The sequence below is a fragment of the Homarus americanus genome, unplaced genomic scaffold (genome assembly GCF_018991925.1).
Source record: "Homarus americanus isolate GMGI-L3 unplaced genomic scaffold, GMGI_Hamer_2.0 scaffold31037, whole genome shotgun sequence".
NCBI lineage: Eukaryota > Metazoa > Arthropoda > Malacostraca > Decapoda > Nephropidae > Homarus > Homarus americanus.
Window position 1 is genome coordinate 16,163,093 of NW_024722227.1, and position 19,799 is coordinate 16,182,891.

The following is a 19,799-nucleotide window of genomic DNA, read 5'->3' on the forward strand; positions in this document are numbered from 1 at the left end:
CAAAGAAGAAAGTACTGAGTCTGCAATAAGCCCAGGAGTTGAGCCTGGTAGTTATATGACTAATAATATATCTTTTTCCCTTTGATTTCATATTAATAAATTTGTTTTTAGAGTACTTTAGGTGTATTCATTTATCCCACAGTATTTTACCTTTATTTCCGTCCAAGTGACTTGATACCAGAATTACCATACCCATGTGCCTAGACCCTCGACCATGCTACCAAAAGAATGACCATGCTACCAAAAGAATGTCCATGCTACCAAAAGAATGTCCATGCTACCAAAAGAATGTCCATGCTACCAAAAGAATGACCATGCTACCAAAAGAATGTCCATGCTACCCAAAGAATGTCCATGCTACCAAAAGAATGTCCATGCTACCAAAGAATGACCATGCTACCAAAAGAATGACCATGCTACCAAAAGAATGTCCATGCTACCAAAAGAATATGTGACAGAACTGAGTAAGAGTAAGAACTAAGACAAGAGAAGTATGTAAGATGAGGGTGGTGAAGAGGTGTTGGAAAACACACGCGCCCTCACACTACAACTAATTCTATCCATTCTTACGCTGATGATTCTACTCTTCACTCTTCCTCACATTTTCCCCTTCCTCCTAACTCTCAAACTAGATCTGTTTCTAGAACTGATATCATTACTTTTATCAACGCGGATCTGTGCAGCATCTCTGAATGGGGAGATACAAACTTGGTTAAGTTCAATAGTAATAAAACTCAATATTTACCAATTACACTTTGTAAATTAGACGATCTCCCACCAATTACATTTCAGGACGCTATCATCCTCCCAAATTCTGAAATAAATATGTTACGCCACACCATTTCCTCCAATATGTCCTGGAAATCACACATCCTTAGTATAACTAAAGCTGCCTCCCGAAAGTTGGGAATGCTGTACAGATGCCGCAGCTACTTCTCTCCTGAGCAGTTGCTCCAAGTATATATGGGATTCATTCGTCCTAACTTGGAGTACTGCTCTCATATCTGGGGTGGCTCTTCTTCTGTCCAACTATTAGATAGGGTGGAATCAAAGGCATTTCGTCGTATTAACTCTCCTCCTTTAGTCGACAATCTCTCTTCCCTTTCTCTTTGCCGCAATGTTGCTTCACTCTCTCTCTTTTACAGGTACTTTAACGGACAATGTTCAGTGGATTTGGCATCCTGTGTACCGCCGGCAAGGCCGTGGGTTCGTAACACACGTCTTGCCCACGGTGCCCGCCATTTCTCCTTGGATGTCGGTCACACGAGAATAACCCGTTATAGTACCTCCTTCTTTCCTCACACAGCCAAGCTGTGGAATGCTCTTCCTTCTTCTGTGTTTCCATGCTCTTACAATCTGTCTCACTTTAAAAAGCTGGTTTTCCGGCATCTTCGTGGTGTATAACCTTTTTTTCTATATTTACAATTTCTTTCCGTTCTTTCTTTTTCGCCCGCAGGCTCCGTTGTGGGTCGTTTGACCTGTGCCCGGGTGGGCTAATTCCCGTAAAAAAAAAAAAAAAAAATCAGTGCGTATCAGAGACGTGACCGACCGCCCAAGCAGCTAACGAGCCGATCAGTGGTGAAGAGGATAATGTAAAGTAAAAGTAAAAACATGACTAAGATCAGCTTTCTAATCAGAAGGGTATTTGGGGCACCAGCGGCAATATTTAAATTGTGAACAGACAGCTACACTCCTCATACGTGATATACAGCATACATTGGCCATAATAAACCCTATAACTGATGTGTTTGGGAACTCTAATGTTCAAAGTTATAAGACTGGCAAATTCATTTTCACATTATTTGAGTTGGCAAACTTGTCACTTCGCTAGAGTGCAGTCCTTGGACAGTTATTCATACTTGTCTAGACTCTGGCCATTGTAGACAATATAGACAGCACTTCTCTCTACTGCCTTCCACTTCCCTTACTGTAAACCTCGAAGAGGATAAGATAAGAATGTGTCATGGCTGAGGGTTTTAGATAAAACAATATTTGTTGAAATTATATCAAGGATTTGTGCAGTAACAGCTGATTGTTCTATTAATGATTCTGAAACGATTGCAAAGACCAATTTAATAATTTTTGAGATTGTTAGACATAATTCAGCATCAGATTATTCCTAAAATATCATTTTAACTGGTATACTGTAGCCGATACGTCGATGTTCCTTAATGCATAAACGTTTTTAACACAGCTGTATATATATTTATATATGACAGTATGACGAGGTTAAATAAATTCTAGATTATTATAAATAGTCTAGCATAATATATAGGCCAGGAATGGCCAACCTCCGGCGCATGCGCCAAACGTGGCGCATTGGATGATTAGAAGTGGCGCATTGCATCCCTGTGATAATAATAAAGTAAGGCAGTAAGCCTACTCATTATTTTTAGCGATTTTATTATTTCGTGCACAGCATCAGACTGAAATAGAAGGAAAACTGAAGCTCGTGCTTGGGTCTGAGTTATGGAAAGAATACGTGACTAAGAAAAAGGAAGAATTCAGAAGAAGACAAAATGTATTTGTTAAAAAAAGTTGTGAAAGTCTGTCGATGACAGAAGCGTCCTATGAAATTGCTTTAGCGTTGGCGGAAAAAAGGAAGTCTTTCTCTGATGGAAAAGAAATTGTTAAGCCTTGTCTCCAAATATTTGCAAGACGTCTCGGTGATAAAAGTATTGAAAGGAAAGCAGACGAAATTGCTCTATCAAAGCAGACAGTTTCGAGACGTACCAAGGAACTCTCTCATGATGTATCTCAGCAACTGAAAGACCTTGCCCATTCTTGTACTTTCTTTTCTTTAGCTTTGGACGAATCAACTGACATATGTGATGTAGCCCAGTTAAGCATTTTTATAATGAGGAATTGATGATCATTTTAGTGTCTCTGAAGAACTTGTCAGTCTTGAGTCGCTTCATGGAAAAACAAGAGGATCAGACACATTTGACAAAGTAAAATCATGCCTAGAAAATCTACAATTAGATTCTAGTAAACTCACCACTGTGTGTACTGACGGAGCGCCGTCAATGCTGGTAAAGTCGCCGGGACTACAACTTTGCTTGAAAACTTTTTAAATCGTCCTCTACTAAAATATCACTGCATTATACACCAAGAGTCACTGTGTGGAAAAACTTTAAATTTGCAGCATGTTATGTTAACGGTTGTGAAATGTGTGAATAAAATTAGAGCAAGAGCATTAAACAGACGAGAATTCAGAGACTATTGTGAAATGTTTGATTTGGAATATGGCGACCTTGTCCTTCATTGTGAGGTGCGCTGGCTTTCTAGAGGACAGGTTCTGAGTAGGTTTTGGAAACAGAAAAATACTGTTCACAATTTTCTAGAAGAGAAAAATGAGCTACCTGAGGAAAGAGCCCTTTTATGTGATAAAAACTGGCTTTTTGAGTTGGCATTTTTATTTGATGTTACCAGACATCTCAATGATCTAAATTTGAAACTACAGGGCAAGAACAAAGTGTTTCCTAACTTAGTAAAGGACATCAATGCATTCAAGATGAAGTTAAAACTGTTCATCTCTCAGTTAGAAAATGAGGATTTGAGCCAGTTTCCGCACTTAAAAGAACAGAGTGAATGTGCTGCTGATAATAGCAATTTGACAAAATATACTGAAAAAATCAAGTTATTGCAAGAGTCATTTGAAAGTCGTTTTCGTGATTTTGCTAAAGAAGAAGACTGCATACTCGCATTTATAAACCCATTTTCACTTAGTGGACAAAAAATAATGAAGATGCCTAGTGACATACTGTCATGGTTTTAGTATTGATCGGTGGTAGTAGGAGTGGATTATATTATATAAAGATAATAATATGTCGTATTTCTTACCGTAGAGTTCGATACCTTCACACTGGTTACTTACAGGAGATTATGGTGTATCTACATAAAAGTTCACTCCACCACTCGACATTCCATGATTTATACTTGATAAATAATGATTTAATGAATTCATTTAATTTTCAACATCCATCTAAGTTATTGGTTATACTTTCTCATAACCAATCAGTCATTACCTTTAGTAATAATAAGATAGGATCACAGATACGGGCAGATAATTTCACTTACATTTATTTGTCAAGCTTCCATACAATGATTTACAATTTGCATGGATATATGATTCGCTCACGTTCACGCTGTAATAAAATTAATCTTCTAAGACAGGGAATTTCCAACTTGGGGACACATGTGATTACTCTACTGTTGGTATGACTTAACAGAGCCTTAATTCTTCAAGTGATACATTTACTGCCAGCCTGGATTGCTTTTGTTACAACCAGGCTTCATCACAAGAACTTCTTTCCACGGCCATAACAACAAAAAGTACTCTTGGGTTACCACACATAGTCTCGCGTCACTGACAGTCACTGTAGACGGTTATCGCGGCAAGGAGAACTGGTAAGCGTGACTTGAATTAACCATTTAGGTGCAATAGACCAGCCTGGATTGCTTTTGTCGCAACCAGGCTTCCACACGTGATATTTCCACGGGGATAACAAACCTAGGTTAACACACTTAGTCTCGTGTCGATCACGGTCACGGTAGACGGGTGTCGTGCAGGAGAACTCTGTAAGCGTGAATTAATTAACCATTTACTGTAGGTTTGATAGGCCAGCCTGGATTGCTCTTGTCGCAACCAGGCATCCACACGTGATATTTCCACGGTGATAACAACCTAGGTTAAAACGCTTAGTCTCGTGTCGACGACGGTTCACAGGACGGAGTGGCGGTGGAGGACTCTGTGTGGTGTGGTGTCCCGCCCCCTTTTAGGAGGGAGAGGATGGAGACGACGTCTTAACTAACCCATGGCTCAGGGGATACTCCTTAAAATGAGGTTTTTGGGTGTGAAGCGATGAACAGTACAACACTGTTTCACTGCCCACCCCCCTAAAGGCTGGCTAACATACACTAATTGAAAAATACATGTCCCAGTTATGCCTCGCCGGGCGTCTTATCTCTGGTAAAACAAACTTTGGAGTTGGTTGCGTGGGTAAGCCTAACGCAACCCATGACACCTAGCCAATGGTGAGGAGTCTAGGGCAGGTACTTGTTTCTGCTCAGAACATCCCGTCTTTTTATGATCTAATGTAAGTGGTAGGGCTGCCAAGGCTGTCACTGGGGTAACGTTGCATCTTTCAATAGAGTGGAGTTGGTGTGGGTTCTAGGGCTCTTCTTTTACTGCGAGGGAACCACGAGTGTTCTCTTCTTCCTTCTTCTGTCTCTTCCATCCATTCTGTGATTGGTCCTGCCTCTATTTCTTCTAACTTTGTCCATATTCTTTTTGAGTGTTGGTGTAGGTAAACGTTTAGGGGTTCTATTTGCGCTCGTTTGTGTAGTTGACGGTTGGTGATTATGTCAGGATATCTGATGTTGTATACATCCCTTAGGGCTAAGTTTTGAATTGTCTGCAGAATCTTTGTTTGTTTGTTTTATTGCATGTAGGGGAATTGGTGGATATACTAGTCGGGATTGGACAAAGGCTCTATATAGCTTTAACTTGTTTTTTGCTGACAGGCTTCTGAAGAGTTTTAATTTAATTACCATGTTTCTGGTTTTTGCAAGTTTTTCGGTGATGAATGTTTTGTAGCCTTTTGTTGTTATCTTCAGCCCTAGGACAGTGCCTTCCATGGCATATGGAATTACTTTGTTGTCTACTATAACGGGGTCTTTTTTCCTTTTAGCGATTGGTATTATTTTGAACTTGTTGGTGTTCGTTTGTATCTTCCACTTTTTTTCGTACTGGTTGATGTTCTCTATTGCGTTGGCAGTATGATGCGCAATTATTGCTGTTGATTTGCCGGGGTATGTGATGATTTGTGTGATATCGTCTGCAAAACTTATATATTCACTGTAGGGAGCTGGTTCTGGTAGGTCTACTGTGTAGATATTATACAGCGTTGGTGAAAGGACACTGCCTTGGGGTACTCCACTTTTCAGTTCTATGGGTGGTCCTATATAGCTGCCAATTTGTATTTGTGCCGTGCGATCGTCTAGGAAGTCACAGACGATTTTTTTCTAGTGGTTCTGGAAGATTTAATTGAAGCAGTTTAAATTTTAATCCTAGGTGCCATACTTTATCGAACGCTTTCTTAACGTCTCTTAATACAATGTTGACTTGGTTTCTTTCTGCTTTCTTGTTGGCTAACGTTTCCGTGATTATGGCTAGTGCAGTATGTGTTCCTATTTTTTCAGTGAATCCATGTTGTCTGGGGTTTAGTAGTCCGTTTTCGCTCCTGTGTTTTCTGATTCTCCTGTTTATTGCCTTTTCAAATGGTTTTCCTATAAATTCGAGTAGGGAAATCGGTCTGTAGTTAATTACTTGAGTGTGGTCTTTGGCTGGTTTCGGTATGAATATGAGTTTTGCGTTTTTGAATGCATCAATGAAGTATCCACTTGCCAAAGCTGAGTTTAATATTTCAAGGATGCCTTTTGTGCAATTGTTGGGTAGGTATAGGGTCATATTTCTTGTGATTTTTGTAAATCCTGGTGGTTTTTCTTTGTCTGATGTAGTGTAGCAGTTCTCCTTCTGTACAGTAATTGGTTCCATCGAGTTGAGCCTGGTTTTGTCCACCACATGGTATGGGGTTATCCTATGTATCATTTCAGCCAATTCTCTGCAGATGTGATTTTCGTGTTCCTCCTCAAGTTGCTCATTTTCTTCTTCTGATATTTGAAATACTTTTTTCCATTCTCTCCTGTATGCGGATTCTATCTCTTTTTCTTCAAAGGGGTTTTTTCCCGTTTTGGTCTTTTATGTACATTTGTTGGGGTTTGTCGTTTCCTAGAATTTTGTTTACGTTCTGCCAAAAGTTCTTGTCATTTCTTGTGGTATCCAGGTTGTTTATTAGTTCGTTCCATATCTGTTGCTGTGCTACCAGGCTTTCATCTCTTAACTTTTGTTGTATTTGCCTTAAGTTTCTAATAAGCTCTGTTGTTGGTGGATAGTTTTGTATGTACATCATTATGTTATTGTATTGTACTTGGACCATTCGCAATTCATGAGATATCCTGATGTGTGGTAGCGTTCGGTATGTTATGGTTGGTATGTTGTTCTCTATTGCCTTTTGATGTTAAGTATAAGGGTATCTGTTTCGTTGTCTATATCTTCTAGTATTTTGCCTTGGAGATCTGGGATCTTAACTCGTTCTAGTTGCTTCCTGTAGCCTTCCCAGTCTGCTTTTTGCATTTGGAAGAGTGGGGTTGTTGGTACGTGGATTGGGCTTGTAGATAGTTTTATTATCATTGGAGTGTGGTCACTGGTAGTTAGTAGTCCTTGTTTTATATGGTAATTCAGGAATGCCTTGTTATTGGTGAATACTTTGTCTTGGGTTGTTGTTTTGTTGATGCCAATGAATGTGGTGAAGTGTGGTCCTAGGTGGATCAGCTTCCCTGTGTTCATTATGGTATGCAGTGCAGTGCCCACCCTGTTTCTGTTTCCGTGGCCGAATATTGGATGTCTTGGGTTCAGATCTCCTATTATATATGTTGGGCAGTTGTAGTTCAATAGTTTTATCAAGTCTGGGGCCGGTAGGTAGTTCCTTTTTGGCTGTAAATATGATGTGGCTAATGCTATTTCTCCAAGCCACGGCCTTATTTATACAATTTAGAAACATCAGGATTAGGGGTGCGCGTAGCGTGAGAGCCAATCACAGAAGAGGAGGCCAGGAATCCCTGGCACTCTGGTCCTAGCGTTGCTACGTGTGCGTCCGCACTGAGGAGTAGATCTACCAGCATCGCTGGCTGTACGCTTGTCTCCTCTCCTCTCCTCCCCCCTCCTCCCGACAACCGAACCATACCTGACCTTATATCAATTACCCTAACCCTCCCCCTCTCCCCTTACTACATTTCCACGCAAACGCATACACACTCACACAACAACCCCCCCTAAGCAAAAAAGTAATTCACCTCAACTCAACATACAACCTCCACCCCCGCCAATCCCCAAACACAAACTCCCCCACCCCCGCCAGACAAAGCCTCTCATAACACCACAACTCTCCAAAACCAAATCAAACATACCCAACCTCTATACCAGCCACTGTCAACATTATCGACCTAACTCAAGACTGAAACCAAACAACCTATATCTCACTCTCATCTCCGTTCACAATTTGACAAAGCTCAATCTGTCCCCTGCTATTACTAAATAACTCTCCTACGATACACTCATCCTTCCTTACTACGAATACTTTGACATTTCAAGCTCAATGATTCAAAACTCTTCCTCCAACTCTCTCCATTTCTCTCTGACATAGCTGAAAGACCCACAACTCTCAGAAACAAATCAAAACATACCCAACGTCTGTGACATCCAATTCTCAATAAAATCAACCTAACTCAAGACTGAAACCATTCAGCCTATATCTCATTCTCGTCTCCGTTCATAATTTGACAAAAAAGCTCAAATCTGTCTGCTGCTATTACTAAAAACTCTCCTACGATACGCTCATCCTTCCTTACTATGAATACTTTGACATTTCAAGCTCAAAGATTCAAAAACCCTTCCTCCAACTCGCTCCGTTCCTCTTTGACATAGCTCAAAGACTTTACCTTCATCTTTATCCAAACAACCCTACGACTAGCAAAATTTCTATATTTTCACCTTCTCTGTTTACTTTGATCGTGTGTGCCTGTGCGTCCGTCCACCTGCGTTTCTCGGCTTGCGCCGCCGCCGTGGCGGGGCGGTTCTTCCTACGCTCTGCCAACACTGCCCGAGCTAAGACGACAATCAGAACACCCGCGTTGGCCCTTTGCTTGCTCGGACCTGCTCCCGCCCTCCCTCTGCCTCGTCCTGATTGTTGTTGTTGCACCCTCAGGGCATTTTGCCTACCCCCTCACGCAAGCGGTGTTTAGCCACTGCACCTGTTCTCTCCTTCTAAAATTCACTTCCATCCTCCCTTTATTCTTCCTCTGAACCTCCTTCCCCCCTGTCACTAGCATTTTTCTTTCTTTTTCTGTACGCTTGATTGTGATTGTTGCACCCTCAGGGCATTTTGCCTACCCCCTCACGCAAGCGGTGTTTAGCCACTGCACCTGTTCTCTCCTTCTAAAATTCACTTCCATCCTCCCTTTATTCTTCCTCTGAACCTCCTTCCCCCCTGTCACTAGCATTTTTCTTCTTCTTCTTCTGTACGCTCATCGTCAGTGAGTCGCCAGTCGCAGTCGGGAGCAGTCGCAATCAGGAGCAGTAGCAGTCACTCACAGAGCGAAGTGGAAGCCGGAGAAGGAACAGTCACAGCTAATTGGCTAGTCATTGGACCTCTCCCACCTTCCCACGTACCCTGGAAAACCCAAGCTCCTAACCTCCATTTTCCTACTGACAATTCTGTTGATTCGATCAACACATTGAGCCTCTCCTACAGTATCGGACCTCCCTTAGGAACCCCGAATGCTGCTGAGGGGCTTGGTGTGAAGAGAGAGTCGGCAGTGAGTTTTCAGACCTTTTTCTTCTACTCTAATCCTTCTCTTCCGTGCCGTGAAAGGACCTATTCCCCTGTCAGCTGACGTACAGGGGAGTATTCGTCTGGAAACGCCCTCTGTCCCCACACCTCGCTAGTGCGTGTTTGTGTGAAGGGTGGAGGGACAGCGCAGCCTGCCGATTCGCCTGGGGACCCCTGTGATAGTGCAGGGCCTCCCCTACGTGAGGGGCGCAGGAAATTGGGGACTGTTGGGGGAGATCTCCATAGATCTCCGATTCAAACAGTTAACGTGCCTTCAATTAAAATCGGAGTGGACCGTACCATCCAACCGTGCATGGACCTCGCCTCACTTGTTTTCCAGCTGACATGTATATTTCGGATCCGTTCCTTCACCAGTGACGACATTGTCAAGATATTTGTGCAAACTGATGAAGATGCCGACCTGTTCCACTCCCCAGCAATGAACAACGGACTGAGGGACAGTGGCCTGGCGGTCCTCAGCTCACCCGAATGCCGCGCAAAATGCACCCTCATGTGTGGAAGGGTCATCCCTCAGATCCTTGACAACCCTAACCTATTAGCGGAACTCAACTCACAAAACACCCCCCAAATGACATTTGCAGCCCGGATGGGAGCTCTCCCCATGTTGAAAATCACTGCGGCTACTCAAACTGACGCCATCAAATTGGAATCATGCGGAGTTGAAATCGGCAGCAATATCATCCCCTCAAGAGACATTGAGTTCCAGCACTTCATACAAGTGCATCAATGTTTTGATTGCTACCAATTCGGGCACAGCACCAACCGTTGCAGTGGCACAATGGCTTGCTCAAGGTGTGCCAATCAAGGCCACTCATACCGAAACTGCACTGCCACGGTGACTGGGTGCTGCAACTGTAAGGGCCCTCACGCTGCTATCAGCAGCAGGTGCAGGATCGGACTCGACAGTAGCACAACACCACTCCCTCCCCGCCGACCTTCACCTCCTGCAGCGCCCCCCACAGCACCGCCTCCACCGCCCCACCACTCACTCCCTACTGCCTCGGCCCTCCCCACCCGCACTTGCTGGACCAACAACGTGACCGCCCCCCCACCCTCCTCCGACATGGATGCAAAAATCACCACCATCATACTTCTGGCACATACCCTAAGCAACGGAAACAGGTCTCTTTTTCTGAAACTGGCAATTGATGGTTTGAGGGAGAACGGCCTCCCTACCATACACATTCCTGATTCCTTCAGAACCGGTCCCGACCTCATCTTCCCCACTGCCCCCATCCCCGACCGGACCAGCATGCCACCCCCTCCCCCCAGAGAAGCCACTGCAATCTCCCTCCGCCCCTCCACTTCTGCCATGCCCACACCTGACTTATCTCACCAACCTACTATTACCTCACCCCCCGGAGTAATCAGTCGAAAACCTCCCGACCCCTCCACCTTGACCTTGCCTACACCTGACTTTTCCCACACGACTACGATGAACTCCCGAACCTCCAAAATCCGAACCAAACCCAATCTTCCCCTAACACCTCAGACTCCCAAGAATAAAATGGCTGCCCATCCCCCCACTGAAATGGTGGTCAAGACCACTAGACCTAAGAGGAAAAACACCTCCCCCCTTTCTTCCTACACACCTGACTGCAAAAGAATTATAAAATACACACATCCAACTAAATCTATAATTAAAGTAAATCTATTCGGCACTACCCCAAAGAAAACAGGAAACAACCCCGACACGAACCTAGCACACTCCACTCATCCTCCCGACTCCCCCACACACACAGTCACGTAACCGCCCATCCCTCACTTACATACACCTCACTCAGACCTCGCTCACAGTCACTCGACAAGTTAGACCTCATCCCTGCACCCCAGAATTTCAATCTCATATAAGTAACAAATTATACAACATGATCACCATTATGCAATACAACTGTAGAGCATATCACTCAAACAGACACGCCATCTCTCTCCTCATACAAGAACACAACCCAGACATCCTCCTCCTTAACTCAACATGCACAAACACCAAAATCAAGCACTTCGGCTACACAAGCAGACAATCACCCCACGAACTATTCGAGGGCGTTGCAATCCTCATCAGATCATCCATGAAACACGAATTCATCACCAACTTTGCTTTCAAACACTTCATGGCCGCCAAGATCTACACTCAACACGGACAGATTATCATCTGCACAACATACTCAAGACCTAACTCGCGTATCCCCTTCACAGACCTAAACTCCATCTTTAACAACTCACACCTACCTGTAATACTAATGGCCGACCTCAATGCACACCACACCGCATTCCAACACAACCGCATCGACCCCCTTGGCCAACAACTACACGCTTTGGTCACTCACAAAAACCTTCACCACATTGGCCCTTTCTTCCCCACATTCTACGCTGCTCACGGCAAAGGCACTCCAGACATCGTCATCACCAACACCCCTGCCCTCCAATTCCAACACTACATCACTCCCGGCCCCCTATCAGGCTCAGACCACATTCCCATCACTCTTCACCTCTCCAACAATCCCATCCTCCTCCCAACAACCTCACCTCAATACCAGTATCAACACGCAGATTGGGATGCCTTCAAAACCACACTCTCTGAACAACAATACACACTCAACCTCGAACACCAACCCACTAGGATGATTGAGGAAACCTGGACACACCTTTTCAACACTATCACCGCCATAGCAGATACCCACATTCCTAAACACCGGTTCAAGAAAAAATACTCCTTCACACCCTCCATAAGAACTCAACGCCTACTTCACTGCTACAGGACACGATTCGAACTAAACAAACTTAACCTAGCACCAGTTTCCACAGACATCTCCACACTAAAAACACACATCATCCATAGCCTCCGTCAAGATCATGAGGTTCACTGGGCAAAACTCGTAGAGGCTGCCCAGGAACACAGAACACATAACCCCCGAAAATTTTGGCAAAGGATCGCCAAGCTGAAAGGAACTGCAAAACCCCCCTTTGATCACCTGCTAGTAAATGGTAGGAAAATCAATGAGCCAGCCGACGTAGCACAAACACTAAAACAACACTGGGAACACATTTTCCACCCACACCCCCCTACACAACAAAGGTACATCTTAAACCACATAAACAACATCACCACACACATGCAAACACTTCACGACAGAACAACTCCTGACAACACAATAGATACCTCCACTCTCACACAGGACCACACCCTCACTGCTCCTTTCACCCCAACAGAAGTCGCACAAGCACTGGACAAAACCAAAAAGAAAACACCAGGTGACAGCAATATTGGTCAAGCAATCCTGAAGCACCTGCCCCCAGAAACAATCACAGCCATTACATACCTCTACAACACCCAACTGGCTACAGGATACTTCCCAAAGCTCTTTAAGACAGCCACAGCCGTCATGATACCTAAACCAAACAAAAACCCAACAGATCCTCAAAACTACAGACCGATCAGCATACTAGAAGTCTTAGGCAAAACTTTTGAAAGACTATACAACACCCGCCTCAGATACCACCTTGAAGATGAACAACTACTGTCCTACAAGCAGTTCGGCTTCAGAGCACACCACTCAACTCAAGACGCACTCAATATAATCACAAACTACCTCCACATGAACAAAGATGCATACAAGATAGCACTCATTACAAAAGACGTACAAAAAGCCTTCGACACAGTTTGGCACGATGGATTAAAGTACAAGATATGCACCAATTTTAACCTCCCTCAAAAATCACAACAATTACTATGTAACTTCCTAACAGACAGAAAAATGAGGATAAAAGTCACACCTGCCTACTCTGACCACTTCACACTGCATGCAGGAGTCCCACAAGGATCAGTCCTGTCCCCAACACTATACATTCTTTACACAAACGACTTACCCGACCCCTTACACATCGACTCTCTGACAATACAGTACGCCGACGATGTAACCCAACTAGTCAGACACAGAACTCTTGATCACCTAACAGACAAAGCACACAGGGAACTCGAACAAGTTACACAATGGGAACTCCGATGGCGAATACAAACCAACCCGAACAAAGCACAAATCACCTACTTCGGCACCAAAAGACGACAACCACGTCACATTTACCTAAACCCCTACATCGCCTACCCTTCACCTATAACTATCAAACGAACAAACACAATCCTAGGAGTCACATTCAACGACACCCTCACCATGACACTACACACCAATATGAAGGCTTTGATCGCAAACAAAACACTCGGGAATATATACAGATTCAGAACCGCATCAATCAAAACCAAAACACACCTATTCAAAGCCCTCATACGCCCACTATTGACTTATGCACCTAACACACTCCAGCTAGCACCACCATCAAGCGCCAAGAAACTTCAAGTCATACAAAACAAAGCACTAAGATTCATCCATAACACACACTGGTCATCCTTCACCCGAAATAGTCATCTACATGAACTCAGCTCCCTCCCCCCACTTAACATCTACTGGAGACAACTAGGTGACAAACAAATAGAATCACTCCTCACTACTTACCCTCAATGGCAGGATTATTTCGACAACATCATACTCCCACGCAGATTCAGAGACAGAAATCCCTCCATACTAAACAGACCAAACACTCCCCTCCCACCTCCCTTGTATTAATAACTTCCCTATAACCACACCCAAAAAAAAAAAAATTCCCCCCCAAATTAAACCTAACCTCTCCTTAACCCTCACCCAACGATTCCCTCCTCCCCCCTCACTCCAAACCCCACGCCACCAACTCAAACTCAAGACCACTCCGACAAAAAAAAAACCTAACCCACTCAATCTGCACTAACACCACCCCCAAAAAAGACCCTAACAATCCCCCAAAATAAAAACCTAACATACCCAGCCGTTACTAGCAATCCCACACAAAATAAAAAATAACCATTCTACCATTAACTAACCACACCCGATCACTCCTCCCAAAACAAATACCTAACTTACCCATCCCATACTAACTCGGATGACATGTATGTTTCCCTTAGCCAATAAGGTCGAGGAGAGTTGCGCAGTACCTGCAACAAGCCCTCTCCCTCTAGCATGTTACCAACACTGTTTTATGGGCACCTCCCTTAGCCAATAAGGTCGGAGAGGTGTACCTAAAAACGGTACCATCAACGGATGATATGAACGCCTCCCTTAGCCAATAAGGTCGGGGAGGGGTGCATTGTTCCTGTACACAAACCCTCTCCCTCAATAATGGGACCAGAACTCACAATACCTGCAAGAGCCTACCACGCAATTGCAGAAGTCCTTTACTAGCCAAAGGAAAGAATGAATGCAATAATTAACCCAACTCACAATACCTGCAAGAGCCTACCACGCAATTGCAGAAGTCCTTTACTAGCCAAAGGAAAGAAAGAATGCAATAATTAACCCAACTCTGCCAACCACCAACAAAACCTGTAATCCTCCCAAAAGAAAAACTTAACCCACCCAACCTTACTCACAATCCCTCCTAAAAAAAAAAAAAAAAAAAAATGCTAACTCTCCATCCAATCACTAATCAACACCTTCAATCCTCCCAAAAGAAAACTTAACCCACCTAATCTTACTCATAAAAAAAAAAAAGCTAACTCACTATCCAATCACTAATCAACACCTCAATCCCCCAAAAAAAACTTAATATACCCGACCTTTCTAACAAGCCCCTTCGACCCTCCTAAAAAAAAAAAAAAAAAAAACCTATGACTCAATACAACTATTCATTAGCAACACAAATCATATCACACCTAAGGAATCCTTCCATACTATAAATTAACCCAACAACCTCCTAAGTCCCCCTCTCCTCTCCTCGCCTCCCCTCTCCTCTCCTCTCCTCTCCCCTCCTCCCGACAACCGAACCATACCTGACCTTATAACAATTATCCTAACCCTCCCCCTCTCCCCTTACTACATTTCCACGCAAACGCATACACACTCACACAACAACCCCCCCTAAGCAATTCTAATTCACCTCAAATCAACATACAACCTCCACCCCCGCCAATCCCCAAACACAAACTCCCCCCCCTCCCACAACCAATCTCCAAACACAACACCCCCGCCAGACAAAGCCTCTCATAACACCACAACTCTCCAAAACCAAATCAAACATACCCAACCTCTATACCAGCCACTGTCAACATTATCGACCTAACTCAAGACTGAAACCAAACAACCTATATCTCACTCATCTCCGTTCACAATTTGACAAAGCTCAAATCTGTCCCCTGCTATTACTAAATAACTCTCCTACGATACACTCATCCTTCCTTACTACGAATACTTTGACATTTCAAGCTCAAAGATTCAAAACTCTTCCTCCAACTCTCTCTGACATAGCTGAAAGACCCACAACTCTCAGAAACAAATCAAAACATACCCAACGTCTGTGACATCCAATTCTCAATAAAATCGACCTAACTCAAGACTGAAACCATTCAGCCTATATCTCATTCTCGTCTCCGTTCATAATTTGACAAAAAAGCTCAAATCTGTCTGCTGCTATTACTAAAAACTCTCCTACGATACGCTCATCCTTCCTTACTATGAATACTTTGACATTTCAAGCTCAAAGATTCAAAACCCTTCCTCCAACTCGCTCTGTTCCTCTTTGACATAGCTCAAAGACTTTACCTTCTTCTTTCTCCAAACAACCCTATGACTAGCAAAATTTCCATGTTTTCACCTTCTCTGTTAATTTGTTCGTGTGTGGCCTGTGCGTCCGTCCACCTGCGCTTCTCGGCTTGCACCGCCGCCGTGGTGGGGCGGTTCTTCCTCCACTTTGCCAACACTGCCTAAGCTAGACGACAACCAGAGCACCCGCGTTGGCCCTTTGCTTGCCCGGACCTGCTCCCGCCCTCCCTCTGCCTCGTCCTGATTGTGATTGTTGCACCCTCAGGGCATTTTGCCTACACCCTCACGCAAGCGGTGTTTAGCCACTGCACCTGTTCTCTCCTTCTAAAATTCACTTCCATCCTCCCTTTATTCTTCCTCTGAACCTCCTTCCCCCCTGTCACTAGCATTTTTCTAGTTCTAGTTCTGTACGCACTCTCTAACCCTCTCTCACCATGAACGGTTACGAGTTTGATAACGTGGCGCGGATACGTCCGGATGCACCGACCTGCCCCAAGAAATTAAACCCCCTAGTTCTCAAGAAGTTCTTTAAAACTTGACAGAGTAGGAAGGAGAGGTGGCGGTGTAGCAGTGTATATCAGGGTGTCATTAAAAAGCTGCAATAAATCAAACATTAAAACAAATAGCAACAATTAAAGTATTTGGGTAGAGATTGGCGAGGGCAGTGAATCTGTAGTCATTGGTGTTATATATAGACCACCTAATTTGAGTAGGAACGATGGTAAATTGCTATGGGAGGAAATAAAAAAGGCATCTGATAGAAGCAATGTATGTATTCTAGGCGATTTCAACTTTTCAGGCATAGATTGGAAAAATCAACTTAGCGATAATGAATCTGAAGATTTTCTAGAAGTAGTACAGGATAGTTTTTTATATCAATTCATAAACTCGCCCACGAGAGGAAATAATATCCTCGATTTAGTTCTCAGTAATAATGAAAATCTAGTAAAAGATGTTGGGATTGGAGACGAACTAGGAAACAGTGATCATAAAGCCATATATTTTAACATAATATGGGATGGCAGGAAGAAGGAAAATTCGGCCTTGATCCCGGATTTTAGGAAGGCTAATTACGGTAGCTTAAGGAGAGACCTAAGGGATGACCCTATGGTCAAAAGATTAATCCCCCCCACACCTCCGGAAACTGTCAACTTAGGACGGGATAACCCCGAATTTAATTTAGCAGCTACTTATGAACAATTTATTGCGACAATCAATAATGCCCAAAATAAACACATCCCTAAAAGAAAATTCAGATCGATACGGAACCAACCAAAATGGATGAATAATAGACTCTTAGATCTTCTAGGGAAAAAGAAAGGGGTATATAGAAAAGTTAAGAAAGGCGAAAATCACTTACTTGGTTACTATCAGAACCTAACAAGACAGGTATAAACAGAAATTAGGAAAGCAAAGAGAAATTATGAAATCAAGGTAGCAAACGAATCGAAATATACCCCCAAAGCTTTTTATCAACTGTATAAATCAAAGGTTAGAGATACAATAGGTCCCCTTAAAACTACGACAGGAGAAATGACTGATGATGAGTTAGAAATGTGTAGTACGTTAAATAGTCATTTCGCTCCGTATTCACAAATGAAAACCTAGCACAGTTTCCAGAAGTTCATAAGGTATATAACGACAGTATAGAAAATATGTTGATGAATATCAATATTACTAGTAACGATATTAAGTAATTAACAAACTGAAGCCTCATAAATCGCCTGGTCCAGACGAGGGTATATGCTGAATAATTAAGAATGTAGAGATGGGTTGAAAATCCATTAGCAGTTTTATTTAATAGAGTCATTGGAATCGGGCCTGGTGCCAGAAGCAGAACTTTACCAAAATGTAGTTCCGATTTTTCCAAGAATGGGTGATAAATCAATAGCATCAAATTACCGTCCCATTAGTCTCACACGTCAATCATGAAACTAGTTGCTGCAGAGTCAATTATTACTACAAAAATCAGAAATACATATTATTCAACTTAATTCATTCTTCTCAATACGGGTTCACCCAGGGACGTTCTTGTCTCTAAATTTAACAGCTTTTCTCAGAAGTATTTAGGCGGTAGATAATGATAAGAATCATATGATATAATTTATTTAGATTTCAGTAAAGCATTCGATAGAGTCCCTCATGAGATTGATAAGGAAGGTAGAAGCACATGGAATAGGTGGATCCAGTATTAAAATAGGATTAAGGTCATGGTTGGCACAATTTGGAAACAAAGGTCAGCATAAATGGATTAAGTCAGACTGGGGTGCGGTCCATGGAGTTCCCAAAGTAATATTAGGCCCTCTGCTGTTTGTTATATTCATTAATGATCTTGATTTGAGGCATAACTGGTAGAGTTAGTAAATTTGCGGATGATACCAAAATGGGAGAGTGATAAATTCAGACAGTGACTTTGAACACCTTCAAAGAGATCTAGATACCTTACATGAGTGGGTCGGTAGACTGGCAAATAAGATTTTTAATACTGATAAATACAAGGTACTACAGATAGGGAAGACGAATACAAACGTTAGAAATTATGGCTTCATTAACACGGAAATAGAAAACTCAGTTTGTGAAAAAGATCTAGGTGTATTTGTTAGCAACGACTTGAAACCTAGAAAACAATGTATTAGCGCATTCATAACAAGGCAAACAGGATTCTTGGGTTCATATCTAGGTCTGCTTGGTAACAAGAACTGCTGACATTATCTTAAAACTTTACCTAGCATTAGTGAGCTACACATGGATTATGCGGTTCAGTTCTGGTGTCCTTATTATAGAGATGGACATAGATTCTTTGGAGAGAGAGTACAAAGAAGAATATTAAAAATGATCCATAATATTAAAGAAACCTTCCATATGAGAAGAAAAGACTGAAAGGCTTAGGCTTGCATTCATTAGAAGGCGTAGAGTTAGGGGAGATATGATGAGGTGTACAAGTGGGTAAGTGGGATTAACAAGGGGTAAAATGGAGAGAGATGTTCTGGAAGCTCAAGTAAATAACGAAATAACTAGAACAAATGGCTTTAAATTAGATAAATTCCGATTCAGAAAGGATATAGGCAAGCACTGGTTTGGTAATAGAGTTGTGGATATGTGGAATAGGCTACCGAGTGCTATAGTAGGATCGGGGACGCTAGGGAGCTTCAAGACGAAGTTGGATAGGCACATGGAAGTGCTGTGATGGGTGTGAAAGGGATCTGCCCTGTATGGGCCAGTCGGCCTCCTGCAGTGTCCTACTTTCTTATGTTCTTATGTTCTTATGTTCTTAATGAGATCGTGGGGGTCACCAAGGTGGAACGACTGAAGCTCCATGGTGACATCAAGATCACCTTCGCCGAGAAGGGTATGCCCGTACAGCTCGCGGAGATCCCAGACATCAACGGCATTCCATTTAAAGTGATTGCCTACAAGTGGGACAACCTGAAGCTGGGTGTAATCTCCCACGCCGAAATTGCCCACGTGGACCAAGCAGAGCTGAGTGAGCTCCTCAAGGGGCAACTCCAAGTTGTGAAGAAGCTGTCCGACACCACTGCCCTCATCGGACACCATACAACCTTACCCAAGGAGGCTCAACTGGCGTGGGTACTGTGCCAGTCAAGCCCTACTGCAACCCGAAACGCTGTTACAAATGCCAGCACTACAGACACACTGTCAACAAGTGTGAGGCGCAGGAGGACACCTGCTCCCTGTGCGGCAG